The 11,042-nt window shown below is 41.5% G+C and overlaps 1 long non-coding RNA gene and 1 other non-coding gene across 6 annotated transcripts; one reads left to right on the top strand and one right to left on the bottom strand.

The window, feature by feature from the left end:
• Nucleotides 1-6,270: 6,270 nt before the first annotated feature.
• Nucleotides 6,271-8,081, bottom strand: LOC124072447. 5 transcript variants are annotated; one of them, XR_006845503.1, is made up of 6 exons: nt 8,023-8,081; nt 7,756-7,789; nt 7,560-7,634; nt 6,957-7,391; nt 6,818-6,884; nt 6,271-6,655 (listed from the first exon to the last, which is right to left on the bottom strand). It is a non-coding gene; the product is annotated as an uncharacterized LOC124072447 (long non-coding RNA). The 5 variants fall into 5 exon arrangements; XR_006845505.1 differs by having other exon boundaries at nt 6,818-6,915; nt 7,148-7,391; XR_006845501.1 differs by having other exon boundaries at nt 6,271-6,884.
• A 370-nt stretch (nt 8,082-8,451) lies between these two features.
• LOC124072535 lies at nt 8,452-8,570 on the top strand. Its single transcript, XR_006845524.1, has one exon. It is a non-coding gene; the product is annotated as a 5S ribosomal RNA (ribosomal RNA).
• The last annotated feature ends 2,472 nt before the right edge of the window (nt 8,571-11,042 follow it).

Here is an 11,042-nt window from a genome sequence, read left to right as displayed (position 1 = left end):
TTAAGAACTTGCTATTTTCTCAATTCTGCATATGTCTGATGAAGAAAGCAGTCTGTAAACTTGATTTGAACTACAGTCAGATTTACAAAAACAGCGTTCTCTCGCTGAGATAAGGCCAAAGTAGTGTGTGTAGCTGCTAAACTTCACAATAAACACATCAAACCATGAAGAACTTGCTATCTTCTCAATTCTGCATATGTCTGATGAAGAAAGCAGTCTACGTAAACTTGATTTGAACTACAGTCAGATTTACAAAAACAGCGTTCTCTCGCTGAGATAAGGCCAAATGAACAAGTAGTGTGTGTGTAGCTGCTAAACTTCACAATAAACACATCAAACCATTAAGAACTTGCTATCTTCTCAATTCTGCATATGTCTGATGAAGAAAGCAGTCTACGTAAACTTGATTTGAACTACAGTCAGATTTACAAAAACAGCGTTCTCTCGCTGAGATAAGGCCAAAGTAGTGTGTGTAGCTGCTAAACTTCACAATAAACACATCAAACCATTAAGAACTTGCTATCTTCTCAATTCTGCATATGTCTGATGAAGAAAGCAGTCTACGTAAACTTGATTTGAACTACAGTCAGATTTACAAAAACAGCGTTCTCTCGCTGAGATAAGGCCAAAATGAACAAGTAGTGTGTGTAGCTGCTAAACTTCACAATAAACACATCAAACCATTAAGAACTTGCTATCTTCTCAATTCTGCATATGTCTGATGAAGAAAGCAGTCTACGTAAACTTGATTTGAACTACAGTCAGATTTACAAAAACAGCGTTCTCTCGCTGAGATAAGGCCAAAATGAACAAGTAGTGTGTGTAGCTGCTAAACTTCACAATAAACACATCAAACCATTAAGAACTTGCTATTTTCTCAATTCTGCATATGTCTGATGAAGAAAGCAGTCTGTAAACTTGATTTGAACTACAGTCAGATTTACAAAAACAGCGTTCTCTCGCTGAGATAAGGCCAAATGAACAAGTAGTGTGTGTAGCTGCTAAACTTCACAATAAACACATCAAACCATTAAGAACTTGCTATTTTCTCAATTCTGCATATGTCTGATGAAGAAAGCAGTCTGTAAACTTGATTTGAACTACAGTCAGATTTACAAAAACAGCGTTCTCTCGCTGAGATAAGGCCAAAGTAGTGTGTGTAGCTGCTAAACTTCACAATAAACACATCAAACCATTAAGAACTTGCTATCTTCTCAATTCTGCATATGTCTGATGAAGAAAGCAGTCTACGTAAACTTGATTTGAACTACAGTCAGATTTACAAAAACAGCGTTCTCTCGCTGAGATAAGGCCAAAGTAGTGTGTGTAGCTGCTAAACTTCACAATAAACACATCAAACCATTAAGAACTTGCTATTTTCTCAATTCTGCATATGTCTGATGAAGAAAGCAGTCTAGTAAACTTGATTTGAACTACAGTCAGATTTACAAAAACAGCGTTCTCTCGCTGAGATAAGGCCAAAGTAGTGTGTGTAGCTGCTAAACTTCACAATAAACACATCAAACCATGAAGAACTTGCTATCTTCTCAATTCTGCATATGTCGGATGAAGAAAGCAGTCTACGTAAACTTGATTTGAACTACAGTCAGATTTACAAAAACAGCGTTCTCTCGCTGAGATAAGGCCAAAGTAGTGTGTGTAGCTGCTAAACTTCACAATAAACACATCAAACCATGAAGAACTTGCTATCTTCTCAATTCTGCATATGTCGGATGAAGAAAGCAGTCTACGTAAACTTGATTTGAACTACAGTCAGATTTACAAAAACAGCGTTCTCTCGCTGAGATAAGGCCAAAGTAGTGTGTGTAGCTGCTAAACTTCACAATAAACACATCAAACCATGAAGAACTTGCTATTTTCTCAATTCTGCATATGTCTGATGAAGAAAGCAGTCTGTAAACTTGATTTGAACTACAGTCAGATTTACAAAAACAGCGTTCTCTCGCTGAGATAAGGCCAAAATGAACAAGTAGTGTGTGTAGCTGCTAAACTTCACAATAAACACATCAAACCATTAAGAACTTGAGATTTTCTCAATTCTGCATATGTCTGATGAAGAAAGTACTTTGCAATCGTTTCCATTTGAATTACAGTCGGATTTACAAAAACAGCGTTCTCTCGCTGAGATAAGGCCAAAATGAACAAGTAGTGTGTGTAGCTGCTAAACTTCACAATAAACACATCAAACCATTAAGAACTTGAGATTTTCTCAATTCTGCATATGTCTGATGAAGAAAGTACTTTGCAATCGTTTCCATTTGAATTACAGTCGGATTTACAAAAACAGCGTTCTCTCGCTGAGATAAGGCCAAAATGAACAAGTAGTGTGTGTAGCTGTTAAACTTCACAATAAACACATCAAACCATTAAGAACTTGAGATTTTCTCAATTCTGCATATGTCTGATGAAGAAAGCAGTCTGTAAACTTGTTAAGAATGAACTGCAGTCAGATTTACAAAAACAGCGTTCCCTCGCTGAGATAAGGCCAAAATGAACAAGTAGTGTGTGTAGCTGCTAAACTTCACAATAAACACATCAAACCATTAAGAACTTGCTATTTTCTCAATTCTGCATATGTCTGATGAAGAAAGCAGTCTGTAAACTTGATTTGAACTACAGTCAGATTTACATTAAACAGCGTTCTCCTCGCTGAGATAAGGCCAAAATGAACAAGTAGTGTGTGTAGCTGCTAAACTTCACAATAAACACATCAAACCATTAAGAACTTGCTATTTTCTCAATTCTGCATATGTCTGATGAAGAAAGCAGTACTTGTAAATCGTTGCATTTGAACTTACAGTCGGATTTACAAAAACAGCGTTCTCTCGCTGAGATAAGGCCAAAATGAACAAGTAGTGTGTGTAGCTGCTAAACTTCACAATAAACACATCAAACCATTAAGAACTTGAGATTTTCTCAATTCTGCATATGTCTGATGAAGAAAGCAGTCTGTAAACTTGTTTAGAATGAACTGCAGTCAGATTTACAAAAACAGCGTTCCCTCGCTGAGATAAGGCCAAAATGAACAAGTAGTGTGTGTAGCTGCTAAACTTCACAATAAACACATCAAAGCATTAAGAACTTGAGATTTTCTCAATTCTGCATATGTCTGATGAAGAAAGTATTTTTAATTATTATTATTATTTTATTTTGTTTTTTGTATGGTGCACAATAGAGAGAAAAGTCTGAGTCGGAGTCAAATTCCTTGTTTGGTCACATGTACTTGGCAAATAAAGCTGATTTCTGATTTCCTCTTCCTACTTTCTTTCGTGACCTAAAGAATATGATTCTGTCATAGAAGAGGGTCATGTGTGCTGGGTGAGGAGGAGAGATGTCGGGCTGGAACAATGAGATCCAGGGTTTCCACTGCAGGTAGGCCGAAAGAATGCTGTTGTTCTCAAGCGTTTCAGGTTGCAACAGAGCCCAGTAGATGTCCGCATACTGCTCTTCCACAGACTGGACCTATTGGCCTGTGGTTCTCAGACCTGTACAGGGGAGTCTGGTGCCATCTGGCAATGTCACTATGAGTCTGTCCGGGCTACACAGTATAGATGCCCCCAGCTTGATGAAGAGATCTCTCCCCAATAGATTGACTTTATAGACAGCACTGGGTCTGCTGTCGTAGTCTCTCTGTGGTGTGTTCCCCACTCCTCCCAGTCATCCCAGTTCACCATGGGATATTGGATACTGTAGGTGCTTGCTTGGTGATGGAGTCCCTGTGCCAGGCCGGGACGTGGTGGAGCGCCTCGACCTCGCCCCGCCCTCGTTGCGGTATACTGGAACAGTCTTTCACCCAATGTCTTGGTTGGTTGCAGTAGTAGCACACGTTTCCTCCCGGCTGTCCCTTTGACAGTCCGCCCTGTCCCTCACGTCCTCTCGTCCATTCTCCTCCCCACTGTGGTCAGCCCCCGGAGCCTCCTCCTCTGCCGTATGGTGGGTATCTCGGGCAGCTTTTTTCTATCTAGGGGGAAACAAATCATGAGTATCATTGTTCTCAACAGTAACAATTACCTTCACGGCTTCACCTCTTTCCTTTTCTCTTTTTGTCATTTACTTTTTGTCTGGCCTCGTTCAGTTGCAGCTTCAGCAATTGACCCTGAAGCTCTTTAATCGTGTCCCGCTCCTTTTGCTGTTCGTCTTGTGCCCAAGTGACATGATGAACTAAATGTTTTTTTTTTCTCTAACCTCCTCTGGAACACCCTCTAACACCGCCTGTCTATAACATTCCCTTTGTACCCCTTTTGGCTCTGGGTGGACACCTGTGTGTTTGATCTACGTGTCTTTACATTTATCTAGAAACTCGCATGGGTGCTGTTCAGGCGCCCACTGTAATTTTGGAACTATTGCAGCGTTGGGCAATGGACACTTCCCTCTCATTGCTTTGCCTATGTCAGTGCTTACCCTAGTGAATGGTGTGTTATCAGAAGAGCGTCTCGTATTAGCCTCCTCCTAAATCTACCTCAGGTCTGCATGTCATGCATCCAGCTGCCACATCTAAAGTCTCCGAGCACCAGAGTCTGACCTGCAGTGGGACTATCTAGTTTGATTAGCCACAATCCCCCGCCTTCTGCCAATGGGGGCATTTTATCAACTATTGCTTGCACATTACCTCGTCCAAATGATTCGTATTTGACTCCCTGGCTGGTGGCAATTAAAGGGAAAATGTTTGCGGTTCCCGCACATTGTACTGCCTGGTAGCCCCATTGTGTCTGACTGAAATAGTATAACATATAACCTTTCACAGTACATGGATTCTTATTTAGGTCCACTCTCCACCAAACATCCTAGTTACCTCAAAGATACTTACGACTTTATAGAAAAAATTCGTCCTCTGAGCCTGCCAACAAACGCAATCTTCTTTACAATAGACATAGATAGTCTGTACACAAATATCGACACCAGAGTAGGATTGCAGACAATACGGATGATCTTCAATAAATACCCTGACAAAGACAGACCTGATGATGAAATCCTACAATTATTGGAAATCTGCTAAACATGCAATGATTTTTTTATTTGATAGGCAATATTACTTACAAATCCATGGCATGGCATGATGTGTATATACACTATGTGTGTGTGTATATATATATATATATATATATATATGTGTGTGTTTTCTTATTGGGTGTGTTTAAATAAATTAATACAGCATGTATTTTACTTCTTTTTATCTTATATTCTTCCTAATCATGTATTGTTATTTATTTATCTATTTACTTATTTATTATTGATTTATTTAGTATTACCAGTATTTATTATGAGACCTCATTTTACCCATACTTACCTTATCATAAGGACCCGACATAGATTCATTCCACCGAAGATATCATGAGGGATGTGGGGAAGTGTGGGGTTAGCAGTCTTGCCCTGGCCCCACAGCCACCTGACTTCACTTCTGCCGATTGATCAGCTCACCCCAGGGGGCCGATGCATCTTCAATAACAAGGAATATCAATATATTCCAGTCGTACTCCCCCCTGTGGAGAAAAGGGAGAATTAATTAATAGATATACATTTATATAGACTGTTTATTGAAACCATTGAGTCGGTAAAATGGTACCTTCCCATTAAACAGCTTTTTTGATTTTAAGACTGATACATCGATGGGCAGCCCCTCATACACCTGTGGAAAACATATGTGTTTTTCTTAGAGGGAACAAAATGAAGTTTTTTTTATATATAAGAAGAAAGAGAGGGATCCTCTTTTTAATTTTTGTTCCCCCCTCCCTTTTTGTCCCCCTCCCTTCTATCTGCTAACTTCACCTGTTCTTTGATATATGTTTTAAAGCCATATTATTTGTAAAAATTTACCTCGTGTCCTCTGCTCCTTTAACAAACCTAGTCAGGAGAACCCCCAAGCTGACCAATCATGGAAAGCCACTGAAGCTTGTGGGAGGGATCTCGGTTTCCCTCCTACAAAATTTCAAAAATGGCTGGGCCTCTCACCACTGTAAACCCCTCTGAAGAAGCAGTATCTGCTGCGAAACGTCAGGGTATTTGGCTGCATTGGACCAAACCAAGGACCTTTTTTTAACCGGATTTTACTGGTTTTAACACCCCACTGGTAACAATCCTCCAGTGTGTGTTTTTTTTTTAAAACATTTTTTAACCTTTTTTTATTGTTTAAATAAAGTTCATTTTAACAGTCAGTCAGCAACTACTCCTGAGGCCTGCTGATACAGGATACTGGCCTGGGGAGCCATCGGGCCCAGGTTCAGGTAGGCTTCACTCCAACTATGGCTTTTATTCACAGGTCCAAGACGGTCCAATCCAGCCGACCAGCGGGAAGCAGAGGACCCCATAGGGACAGGGACACAGACACATTAAACACACAGGAGACACATAGGGAACACAGACAGCCATTAGCTACAATAGCTCCACCACACCAGACTTTGAATGTAGAAACCAGACAGGCAGCTAAAGCTTTTTTTAAATTGTTACAGGCCGTCCACCATAAGGGGATTATAGATAGGGCAATCACCACCCAGAATCCACCCCGTGGCATGTGTAGGCAAGTACAAAAGCTCACCGCTTTTATTAAACCTTCCTCACCCTCTGATGAAGTGAGACAGGCTGTAGCGAGTAACACTAAGGCCTGGATGTTCAAGAACCTCTCCATCTTACAAGAACACTGTCAAAAAATAATTTTAACGGTCAGAAACATTCCCTTTAATGACACTGCTTTCAAGATTTCAGTAAACCGGGCCACGAAGCGCTACAAAGCTAAATTGAGCCCACAAGCCATACAGGAAGCACAGGATTTACTCCAAACTTCCACTACTTCACCACTTACCTGCAATGCTCCAGCGGTGCCATCTACACAACCACCAGTAGAGGATATGGGACCCGGGAGGCTGAACCTAGGTGATATACAAGAATTTCCACCCCTCCCTAACCCAAAAAGACAGATGACTCATCAGAAATCACTTTACCTTGGACCAAAGCCAGTTTTAGTTGACCATATTATGAAAAGCCATGATATGGGACAAACAGTTCTCCCTCCTCCCCAAGAACAGTCGACGCCTAAAGTGGTGAAGCATGTATCTGGATCCCTCCCTGCACAGACAACCAGAAGGCTTGCCCTACTGCCACCATCTCCAATTGTGTATGTGAAAAAACTCACAGGAGCGGATATTGCCCAATCAAGATCCCAGGTCCAGGCATGTGTTTCTGACGGTGTTCCCCTGTCTCCTCTTCCTCCCATACATCTGCTCTTCCCTCTCCTCCCCTTCCACGTCGTTCCATTTTCCCTCCATCGTGTCAGGGAAGAGCGCGGGAGGGGAAAGCATCTTCAGTTGAAACATCTATGACTCTGAACCAATCAAGCTCAGGGGGGAAGATTGCCAGGCCCCGAACAACAGGGAAACCTTGGAAGATAAGCAGCAACAGAAACAGAAGAGTACACGTTAATGCTCGTTCTAAACAGAAACTAGATAGTCAGTCTGGAAATCACCCACCAGCGAAAATGTCTATCTTATCTAATGTAGCCGTCTTACAGGAAGATTTATCCATTATAACACTAACTACTGCCTCACCTGCTCCTCCCACAGAAATCCCAGTAATAACGGGACCAGACCTGGACCCCCAGCCGGAGAGTGTGGTGACTACACCTTCTCAAATAGAGCATGGGGAGAAACAAATGATGAGATGTGGGTCTGACAAGCAAAACAATGCTGACGACCCCAACAGAAATATTCTCTCTGATCCCCCCACTCTAAAGAAAGCGCTCACCTCCGGCGAGCGGGGTCCACAGAGCCACTCGGTGCTGATACACAGAAATCCAGAGGGAGACAGAAATATAGGTCAGGTGAATCAATATTTGGAACGAAAAAAACCTCACCAAAACATCATAAAGCTAGACCTGGACTTAAAATAATGGACTGGAACCTTCATGGCACAAGACCTGTCTGGTTCATCGGTGATTCTAACTTGAACCGCATTCCAGCTTTTAACAGCAATCAAATACAGATAGACAGTTACCCGGGAGCATCAACTTACCATCCTTGGAAGCTCCCGGAGAAGACTGCTCCTCACCCTCACGTGAAGGTGGCTGTGCTGTCCGTGGGAATTAATAATAGAAAACAGGACCCACAAAAAACTACAAATAAACAACTAAGGATATTGTACAAAAGAGCCCAAATAAACATTTTTTTTCCATGCATTAATTACTCATCCCTTCTTCCACAGGAACAGAGAGATAATTTGAATTGAATTGAATTGAATTGAATTGAATAATTTGGCGGCCATTAATTTCTGTATTTCCACTCACCTCCCTTCCCTGTATGACTGTATGCTACTTATCCAGTACACTTGAGAAGAGAATATTGTATGTTCATTCTATATTCACTGTAATCCGAAGATTTATTTCATCTCCAGCATAGCGATGCCACGGCGTCTTTAAAAGGCCCCGCCATGAGGACTGAGACGGCTTACGGCCATACCACCCTGAACACGCCCGATCTCGTCCGATCTCGGAAGCTAAGCAGGGTCGGGCCTGGTTAGTACTTGGATGTGAGACCGCCTGGGAATACCAGGTGCCGTAAGCTTTTTCACTCCCCTCAGCAACCAGGAAAGGGCTCTCTTGGTACCTCAGTGGAGATCCATCCCTGATGAAATGAGCAGCTTTGAATCATAACCAGCTACGATGGCAAGCGTGGAATGTCGCCTAGATCCAGTTTTCTCCAGAACTACTGCTTTGTTTCAATGTTTCATATTCGTGAGACTGTATGCTACTTATCCAGTACACTTGAGAAGAGAATATTGTATGTTCATTCCATATTCACTGTAATCCGAAGATTTATTTCATCTCCAGCATAGCGATGCCACGGCGTCTTTAAAAGGCCCCGTCGTGAGGACTGAGACGGCTTACGGCCATACCACCCTGAACGCGCATGTTTGCTTGTCAGGTGATACGGAAGGAAGAGAGAGCAGGAGTTTGCTTTGTGATACTAAGACAGAGAGAATCTCTTTTTCGTTTATTTTTGATTTAAACTAGTTATTATTAGTTTCATTTTTTCCGTTATTAATTAGTGCCCTTTGTCGCTCCTCGCGGTCTTCCGACTGTCGGGGAGTTGTTATTATTTAAATTTCCTCAATGATGGACATCCATGGAGACAGACCCAGGAACGAACAAAAGACCATGACACAGGACAACGGACAAAACAATGGCATGAACACGGCCGAATATGATGAAGACAATCAGGTAACTGCATATTGCGGAGATGAGATGGCGGGGAGGGAGACAGACAGCCAGCAAAATGGTGGTAAATCGGAAGCATATAATAAGAAAATGCAGGAGACGGGATATGCAAGGGAGCTGACGGTAACGGTGGAATTGAAATGAGAAGAAGTAGTTTCACCGGTCGAGTTAATTCTATTCACGCGTTTAATGTGTGGCAGTATTAATGCGTGCAGAAATACCGGGCCCAATAAATATGAAATTACAATGGGAAGTACAGCGGGAAAAAATAAACTTTTAGATGGCTACAAGATCGGCAACACAATGGTGCAGGGCAAAGAAATAGCTAATGATGAGCTAGTAGTTTCATTCCTGGGCTTGCCGGCATATGTGACTGATGCGGAGATTTTAGAAAAACTAGAGTCATGTCTTCAGATTAACCCCAAACCTAAATCTATCTATAGCTCATTTGAGAGTCTCACTTTCAGCCTGTCCCACCAAAACTGGAAGTCAGAAAAGCCAGTTTTATTAGTTGTTGTGTATCGCCCACCTGCTGCTGCTTACCCAGAGTTCCTGTCTGAGTTTTCTGACTTCTTATGTAGTTTAGTGCTCAGTACAGATAAAGTCATTATAGTAGGTGACTTTAACATTCTTATGGATGCTGACTCTGACAGTCTTAAGACAGGGATTGAAGTTGGTATAGGGCAGGGACTGGCAAGTAATTTAGGCCGTGGGCCAAAATTTTTCCTTGCCACTAGGTGGAGGACCAGAACCCGGCTGTTGTACAGTGTGTAGAGAGAACTGGACCCAAAAGCAAGACCTGGAAAACAGTTGTAAGTGGCTTTATTTTCTTGAAACAACAGAGAAAGGACGTCTTCGGTGTTTCCGAGGCTTCAGGAAATGCAGGGCAGGCAGGCAGACAGACAGGCAGACAGAGCTAGGCTGGAAGCAGGTGGCAGGCAGAAGTGGCTGACTCACACGAGACCCACAGGCAATGATCTGCAGCCGAAAAGACAAGTGTAACCTATATATTACTTAATACTAAACAACAGCTGAATACTAAACAACAGCATTCGGTTATTGGGCCAGTGTCAGAAATCCAGATTCGGCTCTAGGAGAGGAGAATAAAATAAAAGGATTCAGTTTTTTAAGTGAGTGCTACCATATATTGTGAAAGACAACAAAAAACATAGACAATTACATTGAATCAGATAGACAACCAATGTGCGCACAACAAAATGTACAATTTCCGCACAATATAAAATACATCCTGCAAACCCTTCCAAAGGAAGGATACAATGCTTTGTCTGTATCCCGGAAGCACGACACAGTTTGTAGGAGTCGCATTTAGTGTTTATTCCTATTTGCTTATATTTTTCTTTTTTCCTTTGAGAAAAAAGAAAAATATAAAAAATGATTAGCTGTGGATTTTTGACTGGAGGATCTGGAGGATACTTTGGATGATGAACGGAAAACAAAGGAGACGCCGACCAAGAGCACATGTCGGGTCAGACAAAGAAACTCTTTGGAAGAGGTATGTATTTGTAAAAGACATTTTTTGAAAGTTTTTTCGTTTGGAAATAATTTTTGGATCATTTAGAAACGACCTTTGTTGAAGATGAACTAACACAGTTATTTTTTTGAAAGTTTACTCACGTGGCCAAACAATTGAAACTAACCTGGAAAGGAAGCTTTAAAAAGAATGAGATCTGACTCTTAAGTTTTTTTTGTTTGGACACATAAAGATATCTGAAAGAAGAAAATAGTTTGGGGTTTTTTTGTATTTTTGGAAGCTTGCATTTTGATTAAATATGGCCAGTTCTGACGAAGCCGAAGTAAC

Source organism: Scatophagus argus, chromosome 15, assembly GCF_020382885.2.
Source record: "Scatophagus argus isolate fScaArg1 chromosome 15, fScaArg1.pri, whole genome shotgun sequence".
Classification (NCBI taxonomy): Eukaryota; Metazoa; Chordata; class Actinopteri; family Scatophagidae; genus Scatophagus; species Scatophagus argus.
The sequence above is the reverse complement of the archived record's forward strand: the minus strand, read 5'-3'. Positions and strand labels throughout refer to the sequence as shown.